The sequence below is a fragment of the Suncus etruscus genome, chromosome 5 (genome assembly GCF_024139225.1).
Source record: "Suncus etruscus isolate mSunEtr1 chromosome 5, mSunEtr1.pri.cur, whole genome shotgun sequence".
Classification (NCBI taxonomy): domain Eukaryota; kingdom Metazoa; phylum Chordata; class Mammalia; order Eulipotyphla; family Soricidae; genus Suncus; species Suncus etruscus.
The window spans coordinates 85,549,337-85,561,468 of NC_064852.1; the positions used below are offsets into that span (position 1 = coordinate 85,549,337).

Here is a 12,132-nt window from a genome sequence, read left to right on the forward strand (position 1 = left end):
TAGGCACATTCAAATGGGAAAATATTACAAATGCAAACAAGTAACAAGTTCTTATCTAATAGAGATAGGAACACATATTTTGTAATGCAATTTGGCCTGAACATTGGCATAATGACTTGGCTCAGACCTCAGAAGAATGAGCATTGCCCATATACCCATGAACCATAGACCATCTATAACAGCACCAGGAAGCAAACCTCTGCTACCCTGGCATTGACTTAACCCAAAGAGTATTTTCTTAGCATCCATGAGACTCAGCAGCAGCAACAACCTGCTTGCAGAGCAGGACACTCTGCCTCTAATGGTGAGGTGAAACTAAAGAACGTCCCCACATCATCTTGACTTCGATGAAGGACATGAACAGAAACCAAAATCTTTAAACACAGAAACTTGACACCAACAACAGCTAATGTGTTAAAAAATTTCACCAGACCACAGAGAATGACTCAGGGGTTGGACAACCTATATAACTGGAACCCAGAGTCAGTATTATGCCAGAAAGCTTCAGGGATAAGGTCTCCTTGTATTTAGGCCAAGGGTTTTTTTCTTTCCATTTTCCCCATATTTTGCTGGGCCTATGCAAACAACAATTGCGACTCTCACACCATAATTATTGTATTTTTTAACGCATCCTTTTTTTATTAAAAAAAAAGAGGGCTTACTAAACTTTCTGTGGGTGCTTTAATGAATTCATTGTGATTCAATAATTTTCAAAAATATACTTGCTACTGAAGTTTTTCTTCTTTCCTTTCTCTTCCATCTCTTTAGTTTTTCTTTCAATTTTCTATTTTTTAAATCATGTTGCTTTCTGTCTTCCTAAAACAAATGTATTATGATCAGTTATGTCAATTATGTAATTCATTTTCTTTAAATAAAGTAAAAATAAAAAATAAGCATAAGGTCATTACTTAGACAATAATTTGTAATGAAGACGGTAAAGGCATTTTGAGAAAGGTCTATACAAGTTCAAGTTTGACACTGATATCTCAACATCTGAAATTTAGAGGTCTCTGCAAGAGTAAAGACATGTTCTAGAAAATATATGCTAAAATTCAAATGCTAAAATGGAATTTAAAAGTGGGATAAATTCAATGTATGAAGGGTAGAGTAAGAAGAACTGGTATTAGGCAAAAAATAATACCCAATTTGGGACCTAGAAGTATGTTAATTTTCTGACATACAATTAAGTATGTAATATAATTTGTTGGAACATCGTATGAAATGCCATTGGAGTCATTATTTACTGGTGACTTTTGTTAGTTGGGTAGAAGTGCAGCAATAAAAGCACATTAGAGGCTTTTATTAAATCACATATGCTAAAGAAAAATAAACTTTATTAATAGTAAGAAAATTATTGCTACATAAAATGTATATAATTAAATATTAATTAAGTATAAAACATTATCAATCTTTCATCACTCATATTTATACCTACTGCAAATTAGCAATCTTTTTTTGTCATTTTTGTTCTTTTTAATTAAAGATTGCTTATGTGATTGAGTTTTGTTTTAGTTCCATACAAATTTTAAGATTGTTGATTTGGTTTTACTTCTCTGAAAGATGCTGTTTGAATTTTTTTTATTTAACCAACTTTATTACATACATGTTTGTATTTGGGTTTCATTCATGTAAAGAACACCACCCATCACCAGTGTAACATTCCCATCATCAATGTCCAAAATCTCCCTCCTCCCCACCCAACCCCTGCCTGTACTCTAGACAGACTTTCTATTTCCCTCATACATTCTCATTATTAGGATAGTTCAAAACGTAGTTATTTCTCTAACTAAACTCATCCCTGTATGCGGTGAGCTTCATGAGGTGAGCTGTAACTTCCAGCTTTTTCCTCTTTTGTGCCTGAAAATTATTATTGCAAAAATGTCTTTCACTTTTCTTAAAACCCATAGAGTGAGACCATTCTGTGTTTTTTTCTCTCTCTCTGACTTATTTTACCCACCATAATAGATTCCATGTACATCCATGTATAGGAGAATTTCATGACTTCATCTCTCCTGACAGCTGCATAATATTCCATTGTGTATATGTACCACAGTTTCTTTAGCCATTCCTCTTTTGAAGGGTATCTTGGCTGTTTCCAGAGTCTTACTATGGTAAATAGTGCTGCAATGAATATAGGTGTAAGGAAGGAATTTTTGTATTGTATTTTTGTGTTCCTAGGGTATATTCCTAGGAGTGGTATAGCTGGGTCGTATGGGAGCTCAATTTCCGGTTTTTGGAGGAATCTCCATATTTCTTTCCATAAAGGTTGAACTAGACGGCATTCCCACCAGCAGTGGATAAGAGTTCCTTTCTCTCCACATCCCCGCCAACACTGCTTGTTCTCATTCTTTGTGATGTGTGCCAATCTCTGGGGTGTGAGGTGGTACCTCATAGTTGTTTTGATTTGCATCTCCCTGATGATTAATGATGTGGAGCATTTTTTTCATGTGTCTTTTGGTCATATGTATTTCTTCTTTGTCAAAGTGTCTGTCCATTTCTTCTCACCATTTTTTGATGGGATTAGATGTTTTTTTCTTGTAAATTTCTGTCAGTGCCTTGTATATTTTGGAGATTAGCCCCTTATCTGATGGGTATTGGGTAAATAGTTTCTCCCACTCAGTGGGGGGCTCTTGTATCCTGGGCGCTATTTCTTTTGAGGTGCAGAAGCTTCTCAGTTTAATATATTCCAATATTTTGCTTTATGTATAGCAGTAGATATCTTATTTATAAACTTATACATACTCAAAAAACTGTATTATTCTGCATACTTATACATATAAATAGTTTGGTGTTGTTGTATACATGTATAATCACTTTAATTTTTTCTTCCATCTTTTCTGAATTAATTAGTACAAGTATCCTTAATTATGTCACCCCTGGTCATCAGGTGACTTTTGTTAAACTCTGGAAAATAATTGTGGCAGGAAATCAGCAGAAAGTTTTGGCTATCTGATTTCTTGTGCAAAACATAAAGTGGTACTCAAAGCTTGTTCTAAACTCAGAGGACCATATGCTATGACAAAGATTGAACAGGAATTGACCTAGCCAAATCAAGAACTTTATTCTTTGTACTCGCTCTCTGTTCTTGCACTACATATTTTAGGACTTAAATGATTAAGTTGTGTTGAGACATTCATTCAAAGAATGAATTATTCCACCTTACATATCTTTTCAGAATAGTGGATCTCTTCCAGCTTTACAATAAGTACACTTTATACTTAGGATAAACCAAGAAGTCTTATATAGTTATAGCAGAGGAAAGAGCTCTGCTTTAGCCTCAGCTACATGCACAGAACACTCACACTTGAACCATATAATCTTGCCCACCTTGTGTTATGAAAGGTATAAGCGGTGGGAATAAACTCCATATGCCTAGTCCTAAACACACCTGAAAAAAAAGATTAAAATTAAGCCACCATTGTAATCATTCCTATGATTGTTTTGAGTATCTGTATCCCTAACTAAAGAGTTATAAAATTAATGAGATTATTACATATTTATACTCATAGCCAATGTGAAAGTTCTAACCAATACTTCTTGGATTATGGAAGTAATAGATAGACTATGGGGTGGGCATATGGAAATTTGAAAAAATTATGAAGATCAATATATCATAAGACAATGCCCACTAAGAAATTTTCACCATAGAAGACTCAATAATCAGCCAAAAAAGATAAAATTTCTCAACCAGTTAAAATTAAATATTTTTTGTCATCAGCCACCTGGTAGTTGGCTTGTGAACAGAGGGGAAAAAGTTCTAAATGCATAAATTGGAGATCCATAATGTGCCATCATAAATGACAGCAATTTATGAAGTATAACTGATCTAGAGAATTCCTAAAAGTCCAGCAACCAGTACCAATTTGAAGCTATTGATATGACACAATTGTTCAAGGAATATATTCTTGCCATATGAATCACTCTGATCTTAAATTTATAATAGTTTTTTTAGTCTAGAGCTAAATTTAATATATATTCCAGGCATGGCTTCTTTCCAAAAGGCCCCAGGAAACACAATATATGAGGAACTATGAAATGGTTCATCCATCAGCATGCAGCCAATATTACTTTTCTTAAGATGAAAAGGGCATTTTATAACATATAAAGTGGACCTGTGACTATTACATTCACTGGTTATATCTATCATAAACCACACTATTTAGAAACTACTGGTTTGGAAGGATTTTAGAACATAGAGTTGCATGAGAAATGAAAGCCCTAAAGCAGAGTCAGTATACTGTAAGGATGTGGTACCATTCTCCAGCATGCAGTATCTACTGAATAAAAACCCCTTATACTCTACTGTGCTTCAGAGAAGAATAATTTAGAGATCCAGGGACCAAAAGTGTAATCAGGAACTGTCCCATTTATAAGAATAATCAAAAATTCATGAGGAGCTTTATTCTTCCTTTCCCTAAATGCCTATATATTAGAGGGTTAAAGTATTGATTCACAAAAAGCAGATATTTTCATGTGAGGACACACAAAAATCCTTGAAATTATGAGTACTATTTGAGTACTTGGGACAAGAAGAATCATCTTAGCAGTGTTATCCAGAGGAACTAAGACTGTTGGTTCATAATAAGAGCTGGGAAAATATATGCACAGCACATAAAACTGGCACGGGAGTTCTGTGACATCCTCTTATCTTATTGTATGTACAAATGGACAGAGACAGAAATACTGTATCTGTTGACTCATGCTCTGTGGCCCTCCTTCTCAGCCCCCAAGTGTGGACTGTTGTTTGATACCAGATTCAGCTCCGGAAGGACCCCCAGTACAAGAACTCTACTCAAGCCTTTTCAGCTGCAAATCATTTCTCAAATTCAGCAAGACCAGGGTGTGTGATGAAAATATGCCCTGGATCCCACCCCCGACAAGAATATCTCAAAAGACAATGGGGAAGCTTATATTTCCTTTATAAGTTGAAGAGCTCTTTAATATTACCTCTTAACCTGTTTATCCCCAAATATAAGGTAGTCTCCTACATCACTTTGTTCCCTTAATTACTTTTTTAAACTCATTTTTATCTACTGTATTTATTCAAGCATAACGCACAAAATTTTCTACCAACAAAAGAAATCAAAGTTCGAGTATGCACTATAAACGAGGGCTGGGATGGGGTGGCAGTCGTGGCTGATATAATGAGGGCGCAAGCAAATTGGGAATTCCCACTGCGCCTTTTCCGGGCTGCAGCCGTGCACTGTAAGTGAGGGTGAAGAAAAAAAAAAACCTTAAGAAACTTGGCCTATCTCACATGACATCCTGTGTTAAAACATCATGGGTAGACATACCAAAAGAAATGATCATCAAGAGTTTTTTGAAGAGAGGCATCAGCAATCTAATGGACGGCACAGAAGATGACCTGCTGTGGAATTCAGACTCAGAAGAAAGCGGAGAAACTGCCAACGGGGACACTGATGAAAAAATTAACTCTAGAAGAATGGGAACAACTCTTTAGTGTATCTGATGATGAATCTGACTTGGAAGCATTTTAAATAAATGTTGTCACGGGTAATTTTATTTCGGTATTGTGTTTATACCAGTTTATGCTTTCAATAAATGATTTTTATCATGGCCGTGCGTGTTCAATAACTTTTTTGTCAATTACAATGCTTGGTGTGAAACAAAATTTTATACCGATTTTTAATAGAAATTAGGGGTGCACGTTATACATAGGTGCGTGTTATACTCAAATAAATATGGCATTTTTTCTTTATACACATGAGTGTCTATATTATATTATATTATATTATATTATATTATATTATATTATATTATATTATATTATATTATATTATATTATATTATATTATATTATATTATATTATATATATATTATATAATCTTGTTTTTGTTTTCTTTTTTCTTAACTTCACCTGTTTTGATTCTGCTAGATACAAAAACCTACAAGAAAAAGTCTTGCCTGGGATAAAAGCTCAGGTTAAAATCAGGATACAGAGATGATGGATCATGACACTCTCATCCCCAAATGCACCAGCAATATAATATATCGCCATTTCTTTTTGTTAAGGCATACTGAAAACGGGGAAATTTTACATATAGAACCAAGCTCTTATCTACTAGGGATAAGAACTCATACATTTTACAATACAGGGGCACCTCCCAACTTGAACATATGTCATGTGGTCCTATCTTAGATTCCATGTGATTAGACATCGACTGTTCAACATCAAACTTTAGATCTCAGACATAGATCTGCCATGGTTCTCTGTAACAGCTCCAGGAACCGAACTCCCTCTAAGATATTCTTAATACTGCTCGGACAGCAATATGCACAAGTTTCGATATGATATCCCGAAAATGAGGAAATGTCAACAACTAGGTTTAAGAGCAGGTTGTCCAGGTAGATATGGAATGCATGCTGGGAACAGGGGTGGAGGGAGGACAACATTGGTGGTGGGAATAGCTCTGATTCAAAGTCACTATGTGCCTAAAACATTACTGTGAAAGATTTGTAATTCACTTTGGTCAAAATAAAAATTATTTAATTAAAAAAATTAAATGTAGAGCCACCCATTAAAAAAAATTTATATGATGGACATGAGAAGACAGATGGACCTAGTTAATGAGATCAGCCACTAAGACCAGAAGAGGTGGTAGGTGAGTCCAGCATGATGCTGCATGTCCCCATCTATTAAACTTTTTTCTAGATAATGAATCCCTGCAGAATCTGAAGGTTGTGACCCAAACATACAGAAAAATGGATACAATTGACACAAAATGCAAACTATGGCAGAGTAAGGTAGTAATGCCAATTGATCCTTTTAACAAAGAACTATTGCCTTCAAGGATGTTCCATGACTCTATTAGTTATCGACTACTACTACTACTACTACTACTACTACTACTACTACTACTACCACCACTACTACTACCACCACCACCAAACAAACACACCTGCTATCTTTTTTTTTAATATGGAATGCTTCACGAATTTGCGTGTCATCCTTGCACAGGGGCCATGCTAATCTTCTCTGTATCGTTCCAATTTTAGTATATGTGCTGCTGAAGTGAGCACCACAACTATATTCTTAAACCAGAATTTAATTCCAAATTTCAGAGGACATAAATTAATATTTACCTTTGCTGATTACCTCTGGTCCCAGCTGATCATGAATGACTCAAGATTATTCATGATGTTGTAATCAAACTGGTTGTGGTCAGGGCTGGGCAGTTTCATTTAAATGCTCCATTCTATGAGTTTATTTGGTTCCTCTTATTCTCACCATGTAAGTACTCTAGAGAACTATTTCCAAACACAGATATCATCCCCAGGAAAAATAATCCAAGAAGTGTAAAAAGGAGACTCCTCTAAAGTCATACTTTTTCAAGTCCAGAGACTTGGTAAGACACAAATAAATATGGCCTGCCATTTCATGCTGGCATGGGTTATCTTTTTTTTTCTTTTCTTTTTTTTTAATACCACTCAGACTGCATCCTCTTCCTCTACCCCTTCCAAAGGAAGGGGAGAACGATCATCAATGGCAAGAGGCAGCCACAGAAGCGACACCTAGAGCCGGCTTCACTCTCAGGAGAGGATGCTCTGGGTCCTTTTCATGGCTTCGGGTGCTCTACACGATCAAAGAAACTTCTCTAGTCACATACTATAGAAATGATTCCTGAAAGTATAGTCTTGGCATGGGTTATCTTAACAGGTCCACTTACCTCCATATTCCATGATAGACTGTCCTAAACTCTGTTATATTGCCTCATAGTTTAACTCTTTCTTCCAGCCAATACTGATCACTAAGTAAACATCTTGTACCAAGAAATATCTTTATCACAGCTACTTAGTAAAATTATTAATATAAGAGATCATTTTGCTTTTACTCTATGAGTTTAATGAATATGTATTTAAAAGGGTAGAATGTATATCAAAAAAGGCAAATTAACCATTTTTGCTAAAACAGTGATTTAAATATGAAACATATATACTATTCACAATAATAACTCTTTGGTGAAATAATAATTATACAAATCTTTCAAAAGTTCAAGAACTGGGCCCGGAGAGATAACACAGCGGTGTTTGCCTTGCAAGCAGCCGATCCAGGACCAAAGGTGGTTGGTTTGAATCCCAGTGTCCCATATGGTCCCCCGTGCCTGCCAGGAGCTATTTCTGAGCAGACAGCCAGGAGTAACCCCTGAGCACTGCTGAGTGTGGCCCAAAAACCAAAAAAAAAAAAAAGTTCAAGAACTATCAAGTGCAATCATAAATTTAGGAACATAATAATAGTAAAAATGCAATTAAATGTAAAATTCCATATTCAGATCATTTGGTCAGTAATCGATTTCTAATTGTTACAACATCAACACTCAAAAGACATCTTCCAAAGAAGCAAGATAAAAAAACAATATATATATATATTGTTTTGATGTTCTTAAAATATTTCCAAAAAGTTTTGCTAATTTTTAAATAACTTCCATCTCCGATAAATCTTTTATATAAATGAGCAGTGCAAGCATTGCATATATAAAACTTTATAAATATAGTTGACTAATTTCTCATGGTATATGATACATAAAATAGCAATATTAAATTTACAACTTCTCCATAAAAATACATGCCAACATAAATTCTATAATGAAATAACTGAATGTAGTCATTCATTTAGGACATATTAGCATTTATGCTGTGCCAAGAACTACTCCAGGTATTAAGAAAATACAGTCTAAATGAAGACAAACAATAATCTCCCTGTTCATAGAGTACATTCTAAGTTGAGAAAGAGAAAGCAAATAAGCAAAGTTTATAATATGTTAATAATAAAAATTATTGAAATCAATGCAGATCAAAATTACATGAATGGAGGCCAGAACACTAGCACAGTGGGTAGGGCATGTGACTTGCACTTGGCTGATCTGAGTTCAATCCCCAGCATCTCTAATGTTCCCCTGAGGCTGCCAGGAGTGATTTCTGAGCACAAAGCCAGGAGTAATCTCTGAGCACCGCTGGTGTGGCCCAAAAACTGAAGGAAAAAAGTTATATGGAATGGAATATGAATTGTGGTACAGTTGAAAGTTCAGATACCACTGAAAAGGAAAGAACTCACAGAGTAAGTGTGAGTTAAGACTTGAAGGAAGATGGAAGATGAATCAGAAAAGAGCTACTAAGTGGAAACAGTCCTGTCTGACAAGACTAAATCTTGCATGCCTAAGCAATAGCCAGGTGCTCAGAATGGCTATTGAAGTTTTCAGGTATAATATTAGGAAATCTAAAATATAATGGAAAGGCCTTCTTGTTTGCCTCTTTTATGCTTTTTGCATCAAAGGGAAGTTTGGAGCTTTACACCAAAGGTTTTAAAGCAGGGATCTCAAACTCAATTTACCAGGGGGCCACAGGAGGCAAAGTCGGGCTGAGGCAGGGCCGCATAAGGGATTTCGCTTACCGAATATTCGCAATAAAAAATCGCATTAGTAAGGAAAAAATCACAAAAAATCACATTAAACATTTGCATACCCCGAACGGAATTGCAAATGTTTAATGCAATTTTTTTCTTACTAATGCGATTTTTATTGCGATTATTCGGTAAGCGAATAATCGCGAATACTGCGATATTTGAAGGCCGGCTGCGGGCCACAAAAGGTTGTACGGAGGGCTGTAAACGGCCCGCGGGCCGCGAGTTTGAGAACCCTGCTTTAAAGGTTTGTAGCATATATAGTATGACAAGACGTCATGAGAGTTTATTGAATCACTTGGGTTTTTCTGGTAATAATATGATGTGCAGCACAAGTAGAAGCAGGAATATATGTTTGGTGCTATTGCAGTGATGAAGGGGAGAGATGATGGAATCACGCTCAGATAAAATGTCAGTAAAGAAGTAATGTCTTCAATACAGAAATCTTTCCTAAAATGAGCAATTTTGCTCCTCAAATAGGGCTGCAATACATAGGGGTACAGAATTAGCCTTTGGTGCAATTAGTGGAGCTTCTGTTTCTTCACTTTTAAAGAAGGTATGTCTCTAAGGAGGTACTGAAAAGGGGTAATAGGCTAAAGTAGTTTGGAACTTCTAGATACAGATTTCCCAAAGATTAGAGGCTATGCTTTCCATTGGTGATTCAACAATGTCTTCTTTTTCTTTCTTTCTTTTTTTTGTTTGTGTGTTTGTTTTTTTTGGGGGGGCGGCCACACCCATTTGAGGGTCAGGGGTTACTCCTGGCTATGAGCTCAGAAATCGCCCCTGGCTTGGGAGGACCATATGGGATAGGGGGGGGGGGGTGGGGATCAAACTGCGGTCTGTCCTAAGCTAGCGCTTGTAAGGCAGATGCCTTACCTCTAGCACCACCTCTCCAGCCCTTCAAGAATGTCTTTACCTTTCATTTAACAAAGCATGTTCTATAAGAATCATGTTGTTAAATCTCTCTATAACTTCTTCCTATTTTGTTGTTGTTGTTGTTGTTGTTGTTGTTTTGGGTCACACCCAGTAGCGCTCAGGGGTTACTCCTGGCTCTACACTCAGAAATCGCTCCTGGCAGGCTCAGGGGACCATATGGGTTACCAGGATTCGAACCACCATCCTTCTTCTGCATGCAAGGCAAACGCCTTACCTCCATGCTATCTCTCTGCCCCCCCCCCTATTTTTTCTTCTGCCTATTTTTAGCAAAGATACTTATAGCTGAAGTTTAGCATTTAACACTGGGCTTCAGATGATGAAGCTTTGGATAATGCTCTAGTTAGTATCCAATAATAAGAAAATATTTTAGAATCTATAAACTTTTGACTTGCTATGTTAAAGACAGTCCTTGGAGGAAACTCTTATTGAATAAATTCCTTACCTTAGCAATTCTGATTAAATTAATAATAACTGTTGTTTGCAACGAAAAGATTAGAATAGGGGCACAGCCATGCCTTGTTAAAGGGCATTTGTAAACACTTTTACTAATCTAGCCAATCTCTTTTACTAACATAACCAACAAAAGGCAGAGATTCTATACTCTTTAACAGCTTAAATAAATCAGAGCAGTTTTAATTTACACTGCAGTTCTTAATTAATTTGTATAGTAAAGTATTTTTATATAAATATTTACTAGATAAATGTGAGGGGAAAGAGAGGAAAACATACATATTCAAGAGAGAAAATGCATTTCTCCTGAGTGGAAAAAAGTCCTCATGTTTAGTGTCATCAGCTCTCTTCTATATTTCTCTCTTTCTCTCTTTCTCTCTCTCCTTCTCTTTTCTCCTTCCCTAGTTACCCCTCCACAAGTGTATATGAAAACCTTGGAAAGCTCTATAAAGTTATCTAATGATCCTTAAATATTTAGCTATCATCTCCAAGCTGCTTCTGCTAATCTCTTTATTTAGCATGATCTGTACCTTTTTCTTAATTTTTTCTCAACCTTGCCCTTGAACTCTACATGGATTCATGTGTTCTCCGTCTTGACTGTGGCACAAGATCTTCAGATATTTGTTTAAGCATTATTTATGGTGCTTTTGGTGTTTGCAAAGGGAGATTAGTACTTGACTCTGTTAAATAAAGCAAAGGCCCTCTCAATGTAGCTGAATATCACCCAACTTCTGAACACTAAAATAGAACAAAAAGATGGAGAAAGTTTGAATTTTCTCTCTGCCTAAATGCTGATAAAATATCCTACTGAACCTTACACTATAGGTTCTATGTTTTCTCAGCACTTGGATTATATCATTGGCTTCCTTCGGTCTCTAGTTTGCAGATGGAAGATTATAAGATTTACCAGCAGCAATAATCATGAAATCTAATTCTTTATAATAAATCTCACCCTCAAATTCTTGTGATTTTTATCTCTGAAAAAATACTCCATGAATGAAGACTGTGTAAGAGGTACAAAGCTTTTTTTAAAAAAGCTTTCCCATTTATTCCAATTATAAAGAAATTCAATTCATCCTGCTTCTACCACAGCATCTTCTATGTTTCTTATTTCTATCTTTTGCATTTTATAGTATAATCCTAAGAACTGGTATTATGGTACACATTTTTACCCTATAATTTTCAGAAAAGTACCATTTGAATGTTTCTTAAAATGCATTTTATATTTAATGGTCCTGTGTTTATAATTAGATTTAGCAAAAATTAATTGCTAATTCTTCATGTAACTTTACATTGTATAGGTGTAATAAATATCAGTGGTGTTATA

General features: G+C 35.6%; 2 non-coding genes and 1 pseudogene across 2 annotated transcripts; 1 reads left to right on the forward strand and 2 right to left on the reverse strand.

Annotated features, from left to right (window-relative positions):
* The first annotated feature begins 247 nt into the window (after nt 1-247).
* Nucleotides 248-12,132, forward strand: part of LOC126008621 (polyadenylate-binding protein 1-like) — a 131,476-nt pseudogene continuing 119,591 nt past the window's right edge.
* LOC126010544 (U6 spliceosomal RNA) lies at nt 6,936-7,042 on the reverse strand. The gene has a single exon (XR_007496568.1). It is a non-coding gene; the product is annotated as a U6 spliceosomal RNA (small nuclear RNA).
* On the reverse strand, nt 7,446-7,659 carry LOC126010372 (small nucleolar RNA U3). The gene has a single exon (XR_007496419.1). It is a non-coding gene; the product is annotated as a small nucleolar RNA U3 (small nucleolar RNA).